Source organism: Sinohyriopsis cumingii, chromosome 14 (assembly GCF_028554795.1).
Source record: "Sinohyriopsis cumingii isolate HCF-2022 chromosome 14, ASM2855479v2, whole genome shotgun sequence".
In the NCBI taxonomy this organism is placed as follows: Eukaryota; Metazoa; Mollusca; class Bivalvia; order Unionida; family Unionidae; genus Sinohyriopsis; species Sinohyriopsis cumingii.
In genome coordinates, this window is record NC_142974.1 from 63567391 (window position 1) to 63580066 (window position 12676).

The 12676-nt window shown below is 37.3% G+C and overlaps 1 protein-coding gene and 1 pseudogene across 5 annotated transcripts in view; both read right to left on the minus strand.

Annotated features, from left to right (window-relative positions):
- The window catches only part of LOC149783999 (uncharacterized), a 91412-nt gene extending 87957 nt beyond the window's left edge, over positions 1-3455 (minus strand). For 2 of the 5 annotated variants that reach the window (XM_089932108.1, XM_089932107.1), the window contains exon 1: positions 3053-3455. The gene's annotated coding sequence lies outside the window, so the exon portion shown is untranslated. The remainder of the gene's footprint in view (positions 1-3052) is intronic. The other 3 variants (XM_089932106.1, XM_089932104.1, XM_089932105.1) reach the window with 2 other exon arrangements.
- A 2739-nt stretch (positions 3456-6194) lies between these two features.
- On the minus strand, positions 6195-6936 carry LOC149784001 (uncharacterized; annotated as a pseudogene).
- Between the last annotated feature and the right edge of the window lie 5740 nt (positions 6937-12676).

Sequence of the window (12676 nt, forward strand, 5' to 3'; positions counted from 1 at the left end):
ATGCTACATGCATCTTTTTAATTACTCCTGGGGGAAGGAATTTGAGCCACCTCCCCCAGGCTTTACTGTACTCACAGAGTACTTATTAATTGGGCCGTCAGATCGAGGTACTATTGAGTGCCTGTCGATCTGAGTGTAAGGCCAGAATGAGTGGAATTGGACCCAAGACACACTCAGTATTCAGTTGCTATGATATGATATGCGTCTAGGGGGAATGGACCCATCCTATGAATGTCCCTGTAGTAAGATAGTCCATATTAAACTCTAGTGATGTACATTGGTGGTGTGACTGCAGTGGCAGTGTTTACGGTAGGAAACCGGTAAATTACACAAAGGAATAAATAAGGTACTCGGCAGATACCGTTTATGTCGCCATGGCAGCAAATGTGGTGCAGTTATATTGACGAAATGTGCCTGGAAAGCATACATTGACTGGACTAAGGTGGCGGAGTTAAAATAGTTCCCAGTGTTGGAAGATACTCGTATATTTTCTAAAGCAGGGGTGTCAAACTCAATCGCTCAGCGGGCCAAAACTCAAATCACACGTAAGGTTGCGGGCCGAACAGGATAAACATTCAATAAGCGGAAAATTAAACCTTTTTTAAACATTAATATAAATTAAAACAGAAGAAAGTTTTAATAATAAAAAATCATTGGCATACCCATTTTCGCTCTTATGCCAATTTGTCGGAGCTGGATGTTTGGCAAGGCTGCTAATTAGGGAATTTGATTTGCACTTTATATCGCAGGGCCATTAAAAAATATTTTTGCCTAAAATTCTCTCTCGGGCCGGATATAATTGTACGCCGGGCCTGATGTGGCCCGCGGGCCTTGAGTTTGACACATGTGTTCTAAGGCGTAAACGGCTGGCGGTACAGAAACCTGATGAAGACAAACCATGCAGATGTGCGATTGATAGATATTTGGCAGGTTGGTTTAACTGTGGTCTTGCATTAATTAGAGTAAAATTTAGGTTTAGGATGGACGTCGGGCTTTCTAATTTACTGAAGTTGTATGGAAGTCTTTCGAAAGTTGGGGTAAACTAATGACTTCTAGCGAGAATCGCGCCGGGGTTTGACAACCGCTCCGTCAAGTAAGGACCCTTGCATGTGACAATACAAATAAGTTTGAAAGTATAAACGCATAGCAAGGACATTGAGAAGACAACTTAATTCTGCTTTAATTTTGTGTATTGGGGGATTTTTCCATGTAGTTCGAACAGTTGACTTGGTTACCGCCATGGTTACCCCTGAGAAGGTCAAACATAAATTGGCTAACTAAGGTCATGTGATGAGTGCAGCCAGTGCACTGGCATACAATTATCAGAGCGGCAAAGTACGAACATCCAAGTAGAAAATAATTTCGGTCATGTATTCTAAAAATAATCAAATGTGTATTTTTACATAACCGATATTAACTTTGGTACTTTAAAATCCAAAAACCGAATCAAATTAGTATGAGAAATTTTAAGTAGATTTATTAAATGATTGCTGTTGAATTTAAATGCCTTATAATTATTATACTGCAATCCTTTATATAGCCGCTGCTATCTCCCACCACACTCCTCATGGACACTTACACTTAAAAAAAAAAATCTATTGAGATCACGCTACTTTGACAGAATATGTTACAGTCAAACTAGCAAATTTAGCTGTTAATATACACACGAATTTAATAGCATAATTCATTTCACCATACTATGATGCATTATACCGTTGTCTTTTGGCATTTAGTCAAACAAGTCTGCTCTTTATTATCAGAAGTGGATAGTGTTGTGACAGACACTGTGTTTATGCAAAGTCAACATGCGAAATTAAAAAGCATGTTCTATCTCATCTTTATTACTTAATAAAACTCATTTTTACGTCCTGAACTCTGGTCTTTTTTACGTCAAACACGGTGTGTTAAAATACCATTTAGTTGTTGTTGTTGTTGAGTTTAACACCATTTTCAGCACACGAAAGGCTATTCATGGCGGCAAGTATTATGGTGGAGAAAGAACCTGGGAAAATTCCAGAAAGAAACACCGACCCATGAGAAGCAACTGGCAAGCTTTCTCACATAACCACATGAGCCGAATCTAAGACTGGAACCCACGCTGACAGAGGTGATATGGCAGTGATCCGTTAAGGAAAGCGCTTTAGACCACTCGGCCACTAGGGGCCCCCTGTATCATTCAGTACCAGGAGTCTCTACACATAGTCGCTGATGCCTATAGTTCAAGCTAATAAAAACTTCATTGGATTTAAATTTAACTCTTTAATAAAATGCTTAAAACTAAAATAACAAAAGATAATAAGTTTGTATATGTTACAAGAAAGAAAATACATTGTCAGAAATCATGTTCCAAAATTTAACATCCAATGTTTGTAATAGCGTTTAATCAGGTTGCAATAGCACACGAACATTACTTAACAACTATATAAGGCTTACTCTAGTTGTTGTTGTTGTTGTGGGGTTTAACGCCATTTTTCAGGACACGATAGGCTATACATGGCGGCCAGTATTAATGGTGGAGGAAGAACCCGGGAAATCCCCGGAAAGAACCACCGACCCTCGAGAAGCTACTGGCAAGCTTTCTCACATATCCACATTGGCCGAATCCGAGACTCGAACCCATGCAGACAGAGGTGAGATGGCAGTGATCCGTAACGGAGAGCGCTTTAGACCACTCGGCCACTCGGGGCCCCGGCTTACTCTAGTAAGGAAAGATCTAACGGCGAGCAAACGGTTTGCTATTTTCTAATGATAAATGTTACTCATAAGAATAGATCTAACGGCGAGCAAACGGTTTGCTATTTTCTAATAATAAATGTTACTCATAAGAATATATATATATATATATATATATATATATATATATATATATATATATATATATATATATATTGAATGTGTTATTACTGACTTTAACAGGAATAAACACGGTAATGAAGCCCTGTGTCAAACGCAGTTACGTTTCCACTATCATCATTGAATTAACACATGTTTCTACTTTGATATTCATTTTTAGTAATTAATATATACTTGTGCTGTTTAAAATGTAACTTACAAGTCCACTTCAAGTGATGTCCATGCGTATTGTATCATAATTCTTTATTTTTCCGTTCATTCTGTACGTCAGCTGTGTCCTGTGTCGCTCTGATCATTTCCGAAGTGTTATGTTAGCCACCTTCTGATTGGTTGCCTGTGATACGTCTTCGGCAGCGAATGGCTCTCGACAGTTGATAAAATTGCAGAAACGCGCGCCTTATTACTTTAAATACCGTTGTGTTTGAGGGTTCGGGGAGAGCTTCCTACAGTGTTCGAATTGTTTACACGTTTCTAAAATCCAACTTCTCCAACTCGGTAAAGTTCGGCAAACTTCACAAGAAATGTCGGAAGAACAGATACTCAAAATACAACACAGTTCGGTATGAAAACGATACTGATTGAACATACAATGCTACATTCCATTCAGCGTCTCTGCTTTGCTTACCTAATTCCCCTTCGATAACCTTACCGAATTTTACTACCTTTTTGATCGAGCTGTCCCGAGTTTATTTACCCTTGCTGGGATAGCTTTACTATAATTCCAATGTATATTTCATGCATAATAATTATTTTTTTATTGTAACATTAACCCGTTTGGGGTTCAGTGCATTGCAGTAATAGGAAAATCCCGACCTGACCTAATTTTACCGAGCTCCTTCATACATGTATCTGGCACTCTACTGGTGTATCCCAATGACGTAGGGGGAATTCCCATTATATTACTTGAACTGGCATGTACTTTTACATAGACTGAAGTGATTCGTAGGGGTTTTTCCATGTAGTAAACTAGCCGCATGTTAAATAATTGTACACATATTGAAAATTCAAACCAGCAACATAATTTTAATGAAGCACATGAATAAACGAGTCATTTAACCATATTTCACTCTTTCTCTTTATTAGTACCACACGAGCTCAATATCTCAGTCAATGTTATTGATAACTTATTTTGGTATCGTCGTCTCCAGAAAGTGTTTTTTGTGCTCTGTGTGTAACGTTTATGGCAAAAGCATTCCTATTGTTTGAAGATCATTAATGCTGAAATCAATAATGTCGAACTTGTACAAAACTTACACTGGCGACAGCTGTGTTAGGTGTAACTATTGTCAAATTGTCTAACGTAATATCGAAATATTCACTGTAAAAAAAAAAAAAAATACTTGGAACAGTCGTATATTAAAATAATGCTACTCAACATGCCAGTCTTCATAATCACCTGTCTCCGCCATGTCATAATCCACAGAAAGAGCAATTATCATACAATCAGAACATTGACATTCACCGCAGGCGGATGAACATTTTTGAGGATTATCTTTGCGGAATGTGGATCTTGCAGTGCTATAAACAGGCAACAGTTGAGGAAGAATATCTCCAACACGAAACTTGGTGCTGCATGGGCATCCTTATCCACAGGACTTATTTCCATCCCCACTTATTCGAGTGTAATCTATTATTAACTTGCCAGACTTTAACTTTTTTGTAGACTAGGACTGAGTGGTACTTGAATGCAGCTGATGTTGGAGGCAGAGACCTCTAATGGACAACCGATGAGGTCTGTCCTCTTAACCTTCTCGCATAAATGAAGGCAAGTTATAAATTGATTTACCACCGTAAGCAACAACCAATGCTTTTTCTCTAGCCAAAACCACTTGAAGCCCATGCAAGTTATAAATTGATTTACCACCGTAAGCAACAACCAATGCTTTTTCTCTAGCCAAAACCACTTGAAGCCCATGGAAGTTATAAATTGATTTACCACCGTAAGCAACAACCAATGCTTTTTCTCCAGCCAAAACCACTTGAAGCCCATGCAAGTTATAAATTGATTTACCACCGTAAGCAACAACCAAGGCTTTTTCTCCAACCAAAACCACTTGAAGCCCATGCAATTTACAAATTGATTTACCACCATAAGCAACAACCAAGGATTTTTCTCCAGCCAAAACCACTTGAAGACCTCTACTTACTCCTCGAGATGCCTGATCTTCATCAATAAAACACCTTTTCCAATTCCATGCAGTTGGGAGTTTGTATGAGCGAAACATGAGTGAAGGTATGTGCATTTTTCCATACCGAAGGAAGTCTTGGTGCTTTGGTTGAAATACTATTTCACAGCTTTTTTTAATGGCATGATAACAAAGGAGCATAAATATATCGGTATCATCAGTTACAACTATACTTATATTTCAATACTTATATTTCAATGGCTGTAGCAACTGCAGTCTGGCCAATATAAACATCTGCATCTTCAGTTGCATTATGATTTCACATCTAGCTTTTTCACGACATTCTCTCAGCATGTACATGAAACATAGTTTCTTCTCTTTGTTTGTCAAGAACACATTTGTGTTTACAGTGAGCACTGGTATCGTATCACAGTGAATCGATGCAGTTGTGCCTGTTGTTGCTGATTTTTTCATATGTATGATATTTTTCACTGATGCAGCCTTTTTATAACCGTCAAACACTACTGAACATCTAAAATATTTTGTCACGTGAAGCACATACAAATTGGGTATGTTTTGAAATGTCAAACCATTATTTTCAGGCAAAGAATGCAGTAAAGCTCCCACATCTAAGACATACATTGGAAGACTATCTTGCACATTTTTCAACAATGTATCAGCATGTACTGTCTGGTTTGCCTGCCTCAACACATCTGATGTTTCACGCAAGGTGACATGATAGCTGAAAAGTGCATACTTAAATAGTTCGTCGATGTCTATGTTTCTTTTCTGTCAACGAATGCCAATTTCTGAAAGAGAAGTTCCTGGTCAGTTTGGATGTCTTTTTGGTCAAATTTAAAACTGTGACATTGATACTTAGAGTGGTTCCTGTTGATTGTTCTTGAAGGAATATTTGTAGGTGTCCTGGTTTTTCACAGGTTCTGTTATCGTCTGTCCAAAGGTTGCTACAGTGTCCACATTTACCGATTGCTGTGCCAACAATCGGTAGCCTTTGTTGAGACAATTCTTCAGAAATGAATGGGTTCCTGCCTTCAAGAACTGCGCCAGTTTTTCAGCGTCTTTGCGGTCTGTCTCCATTCTTGCATGAAATGTTTCCTTGTGTTGATCACTTGTCTGGAAGACTGATCCAGCAAATTATTTCATGGCATAGTTGATTTCAGTGCAAGCTGGTATTGAATTGACCCAGACAAGCCACTAAAGTTTTGAGATACCTCAACTAATGGTAAGTCCTCCAGTGGTTTTAATGCTACGCATCAGCACTTGATCAATTATGAGGTCAGTGGAAAGGTCGCCCCAGAATCTCTACTTAGAACGTCACGGTGTCGTTCCATAAAGGCTTCATACACACTTGGATGATTTGTTTCAAGATTTGTCATTTTTTAAATTAGATATGAACCGTCTTTGCATAGAGGTTATGCCTTGCTGCAGAAAATTAAGGGCGAATCTGCCTCATGGAAGACAAGTGGAGATCCCAGTTGGTAGTTCTTTGTCCTCTTACGACACTCTTTAGGCCGTCAATTATGTCCGTGTAATGCATCTATAATAGGCGTGTTCCGCTGTATTTTGTCTGCTGTTGTACTCTCGAACTTGCTTCATATAACTAGGATTGTTTCCGCATCTTCACTCAGATCATTGTCTTGTATTGCACTTGCATACATATTCTTGACTCAGAAATCAACACATTGATTTCTCCTTCTCCAGATACAAATATAGTGTCATCTTCTGCCACTATTATATATTAGCTCACTAAAGGATTCACAGTTCTCCCCTACAGACACTTTTATAAACGCTGAAGGTGTTGGCAACTGGACATTTGATTCAAACAGAAGACTGTTCAACATGGCATCCACAAGAAAATGACCCCTTAAGCCCGTGCAATGGCTTTTCCACTCAACATGTGTCTAACTGTATTGCTGCCAAATGCGATTTCGACCATCTCTATAAATCTAGAACCATTATTTAGGTATCCAGCACGGTCTGAAAAGACTATTTCATTGTGAAGTCCATCAAGGCTTTCAATGGTGTCACGTTATTGATTTGTCAGGAAGATCAGCGTGTAATACAGACCTAACATATCACTTGGTCAAAGTCAGTCTCTGGTAGGAATGTGATAAATGATTTCCCAACATGATTCATTTGACGAATCATTTGCATGAAGCCAGACCAATTGGTCTTTAATGGGGGCTATTATCTTCTGTCTAACGGCTGTCACAGTGTCAACGATGACCGATTTCTGGGCCACCTCTCCACGTTAATTATTTTCCTACAGATTTTATCAACATTGGCACATTTAGAAGGAGCGTACAAAACGTTAACTAAGTAATGTGATACATTTGATTATCATTTGTACATGCATGTTATTAGAATAGAAAATGTTCATCAAATAGCTTATTTGTTCATGCAGTTTGGCAGATGACAGTCTATAAATATTGTTAAACATAAATACTGCCTAATAGTTGCAATAAATTGTAGCTTTTCCGATGAATGGACAATACTTGGAGAGCCAATTAGAATTTTAAAAATCACCAGACTAAGCAAGGAGCACTTAAATAGGAAAACTGAATCCTACGGAGACCTTGTCACCAAATCTAAGGAGCAAGTCTATCACGCTGACTTCAACCTTCTTGTCGGTCTCGGTATCTTGGGTTCCTTTCTCATGTGTTTCAGATCCTTGCTTTCGAGTATTCCTTGTTGAACATTAAGGGGCATTTTTCTTGTATGCTATGCCGTTATTGTACCCGTATGTCTTTAATATTAGTATTCATCTCAATGAAAATGTCACGAACCAGCAGTGGATATTCGGTATGGTCTGTATATAATGTTAAATAGGTAAATTACAAAACAGAAGAGTTGGGGTTCATGTACTACATTCAGGAAAAAGAAACCAAGTTTGATATGGCGTAGTAATATTGAAGCCGTGAGGCCGAAACTATATTCCTAGCTGTATCAAACGAGTTCATTCCCCCAATTAGGAATAAAACATTTGTGTGATTTTGGATGTATAACTTATTCCATTTTATTTACACATTCTTTTTGTTTAAAAAAATATGATGTATACTTTACAAGAATAAATTGAATGTTTGGCGTTTTATGAAAGATAGCGTACAACCCTCCACAAGAACATGTATTCAGCTGTGGCGATGCCTGTATAAACTGTACAGCTGCATCATCGGTCTGTCTGCATTTGATATATATGGATTCACTATTTAGCTTTGAATCTTTAAAACTGTTGTATGGGACGTATGAATGGATTTAATCTGCCATCACAGGCAATTAAAGTTTTTGAGGTTCCTCAAATGGAACATAGGTTTTGGCAGTTGGTGGCCTCTTCTCTTACACTATACTTAAGGAATATACGATCTACTTCCAAGCAAATTCCAGGCACGTTTTACAGAAATAGTCTAGTTCATACATAAAGCTCATTCATTTGCAGCATATTAAACTCGCTACTTTTCTGTTTTCAATGGATAAAATAAATTAATGATGTGTTAAACTTGAAGTTGTAATTTAAGCATTGAATTAAGAAATCAAAGATGTAGTCTCTATCTAACATACGGACCAAATTTGTAATATTTATTTAGACATATTTTAACAAGAAAATTCTAATCAACATTGTTGTATTGATCTGTGTTCTTTTCTTCATTTTCTAATAACAGTGGCAAGAATGTAAAATGTACACATGTAATGCCCTCATTATCCCAGAGTGATCACGCTAACACTGGTACATAACGGATGTAATACTTCTAATTTGGACCACAATCAAAACATATGCTGCTCTCTGTGACATGTCTAACTTTAAGTTTTATCATCAGACTTGCTAAGCAAATTCGATTTCTCTGTAATTTTAATAGATAAATTATAAATCTCTCCACTTTGAACTTGCTCCTAAATAATATTTGATTTTAGCAAGATGATTGTGTTCATTTAATATTTTCTGCATTGTCCGTCCAACCCTCTGCCCATTTGTCTAACCATCCACATGCCCATTTGTCTAACCATCCACATGCCCATTTGTCTAACCATCCACATGCCCATTTGTCTAACCATCCACATGCCCATCCATCTATACGTCTCTCTCGATGGATGAAAACTGTCACATTTATGTTGCATACATGTGACAGTTATTTCCGAGATGGGTATGATTTTGTGGACATCTTCCATGAGGAATGGAGTGTGTGTGTGTGTGTTAAAGTTGAAATATAAAATTTGGAATTACGCTTATACTTTTTTTCCCCAATAGTACATTTGCATGTGGTAGGAAGACACAGCAGGTATATAACAGATTTCATATATGTTGTCATTGCAAGACGACCTAACAATGTAAGTGACACAGATTGCATTCTGACCCCTTGTACATTGTTTTGGAGTGGAGTGCAAGGTGGGTTTAGGAATATGCAATGTTCCTTTGCCATCGTTTTGAAGAGCTTGTGAATATCTAGTTGTATTGATATTTGAATACAATAAAACCTGAAGAAGTCATGTATGATAATATTCATAGTTTTCACACAATAACTCCACTCCACCCCACCCCATCCCAGCAATATGCACACTCATCATAAGCTCCTGCTAATCTTAATGATTTGATATTCAATGCTATCAACATCTCAGATACATTCAGTATTAAGTGTGAGATACACTCAGGCACATTCATTATTAAGAGTGAGATACATTCCGACACATTCATTATTAAGAGTGAGATACACTCAGACACATTCAGTATTAAGTGTGAGATACACTCAGGCACATTCATTATTAAGAGTGAGATTCATTCAGACTCATTCAGTATTAAGAGTAAGATACACTCAGCCACATTCAGTGATTCATTATTAAGAGTGAGATACACTCAGACTCATTTATTATTAAAAGTGAGATACACTCAGATGCATTCACTATTAAGAATGAGATACACTCAGACACATTCAGCATTAAGAGTGAGAGATACTCATATTAATGTGTTGATCTTGCATCTAACTGGTTGACCTTGTTGCTGTTCTGGAAAACATAATTTTAATCCAATGTGTCCAGCTTTGAGCCAACTCAGAATATTGGCTTATATCATGAAGATTTCAGATGAGTTTAATGATGAGTGAGATCCAGGCATATTGATGAGTCAGTCTTGCATTTGACTACCTGTGCATAGTAGTGTACCTTGCCATAAGTGAGTTTATTGTAACACGTCTGCTGTATGTTATCCATATGCTATCTGTCCAACAACATTTGACACCCTGGGTAACCGAAGTGTAAGTCACCTTTGCATGACTTGAATGTGGATATGTGAGAATGATCAGTCATCTTTGCATGACTAATGTGGAAATGTGAGTAAGTTAGTCACCTTTTCATGACTAATGTGTATATGTGAGAAAGCTTGTTAGTAGGTTCTTGTTTGTTGTTAGATCATTCCATGGTATTCCTGGTTCTTCTGCTACAAATTATACCAGCTGCCATGTGAAGTCTATCATGTGCTGTAAAAAGGCATTAAACCCCACAAATACAAAACAACAGTCAATACTTGATTGTTAACATTATGGTGGCCATTGGATTATAAGGGTGTATAATCAAAATCTCAGAAGAGTACAAATATGTGTTAGATGAATATTAACAACTTGATCATGCCTCTCATTGATTCAGCTTGCTACCACTCTGAATGATCATTTCTATGAGTTGTAAAGACAAGAGCCTATGACCACTCAGACACTTGGGCCAATTGATTTTATTTGTTTTCAAAAAGCACTTTACTGAGTTATGACCCCTGCTGACTTTTAATTTTTCACTTTAGCTGCATAATATTGGCAGAACATTCATGTCAAATGGACAGATTTCTAATCCATTACAGTTTTTCTACCAAGATCTTATTTAGCCACGTAACAATATGAAAAATACAAACAGTACAGACAGTTAGTTGTGTTGACAGCTTACTTAGCTTACATTCCAAATATAAACAAGTGTGTATTAAGTTGGTTGAGGGTCTTTGTGTTGACATAAAATCATAAGCACATCAAATATCATAGACCCTGATTTGCTTTATTGACAGATCTGTGTTGATATCTGTGCATTTGAGTGCATATTATAAATTGTAAAACACAGTACGGTATAGAATATGATTCTAATTTTGCCAGGCTTTTGCAGCAATCCAGGCCTGATCAGTTGGTGATGTAAAGATGGGACTGCTTCAAGATTTAGCAATTAAACTGGCTGCCTAGACAGTGCTGGTATGTATCAGGACTTGACGCACAATGTTAATATGTCTAGATGTGTTATAGATGATAATCACAATGTTAATATATCTAGATGTGTTATAGTTGATAAACACAATGTTAATATGTCTAGATGTGTTATAGTTGATAAACACAATGTTAATATGTCTAGATGTGTTATAGTTGATAAACACAATGTTAATATATCTAGATGTGTTATAGTTGATAATGGCACTGCAAATACATATAGATGTTTTATAGATGATGACAATTACTGTAAATACCTATAGATGTATTATAGATGATGACAATTACTGTAAATACATATAGATGTATTATAGATGATAAACACAATGGAAATACATATAGATGTATTATAGATGATGACATCACTTTAAATACATATAGATGTATTATTGATGATAATCCACTGGGTGTGGTCTGGTATGCCCCCACCACACCGATAATAGGGGCATGTAGTGTTACCCTTCTCCACTCTTGTGTGTCTGTCACACATTGATTAGGTTTTAATGCCCCATTATAACAGTAAAAGGGGAATGTAGTGTTACCATTGTCCATCTTTCCATCTGTCACACCTTGTTAGGTAATAATGTCCCACAATAACAATAACAGGGTTATGTAGTGTTACCTTGTTCATCATTCCATATGTCACACATTGGGTAGGTTTTAATGCCCCACTATAACAGTAAAAGGGTTATGTAGTGTTACCATTGTCCATCCTTCCATCTGTCACACCTTGTTAGATAATAATGCCCCACTATAACAGTAATAGGGTTATGTAGTGTTACCATTGTCCATCCTTCCATCTGTCACACCTTGTTAGGTAATAATGTCCCACTATAACAGTAGTAGGGTTATGTAGTGTTACCATTGTCCATCATTCCATCTGTCACACCTTGTTAGGTAATAATACCCCACTATAACAGTAATAGGGTTATGTAGTGTTACCATTGTCCATCCTTCCATCTGTCACACCTTGTTAGGTTTTAATGCCCCACTATAACAGTAGTAGGGTTATGTAGTGTTACCATTGTCCATCTTTCCATCTGTCACACCTTGTTAGGTAATAATGTCCCACAATAACAATAATAGGGTTATGTAGTGTTACCTTGTCCATCCTTCCATCTGTCACACCTTGTTAGGTTTAAATGCCTCACTATAACAGTAATAGGGTTATGTAGTGTTACCATTGTCCATCCTTCCATCTGTCACACCTTGTTAGGTTTTAATGCCTCACTATAACAGTAATAGGGTTATGTAGTGTTACCATTGTCCATCTTTCCATCTGTCACACCTTGTTAGGTAATAATGTCCCACAATAACAATAATAGGGTTATGTAGTGTTACCTTGTCCATCCTTCCATCTGTCACACCTTGATTAGGTTTTAATGCCCCACTATAACAGTAATAGGGTTATGTAGTGTTACCATTGTCCATCCTTCCATCTGTCACACCTTGTTA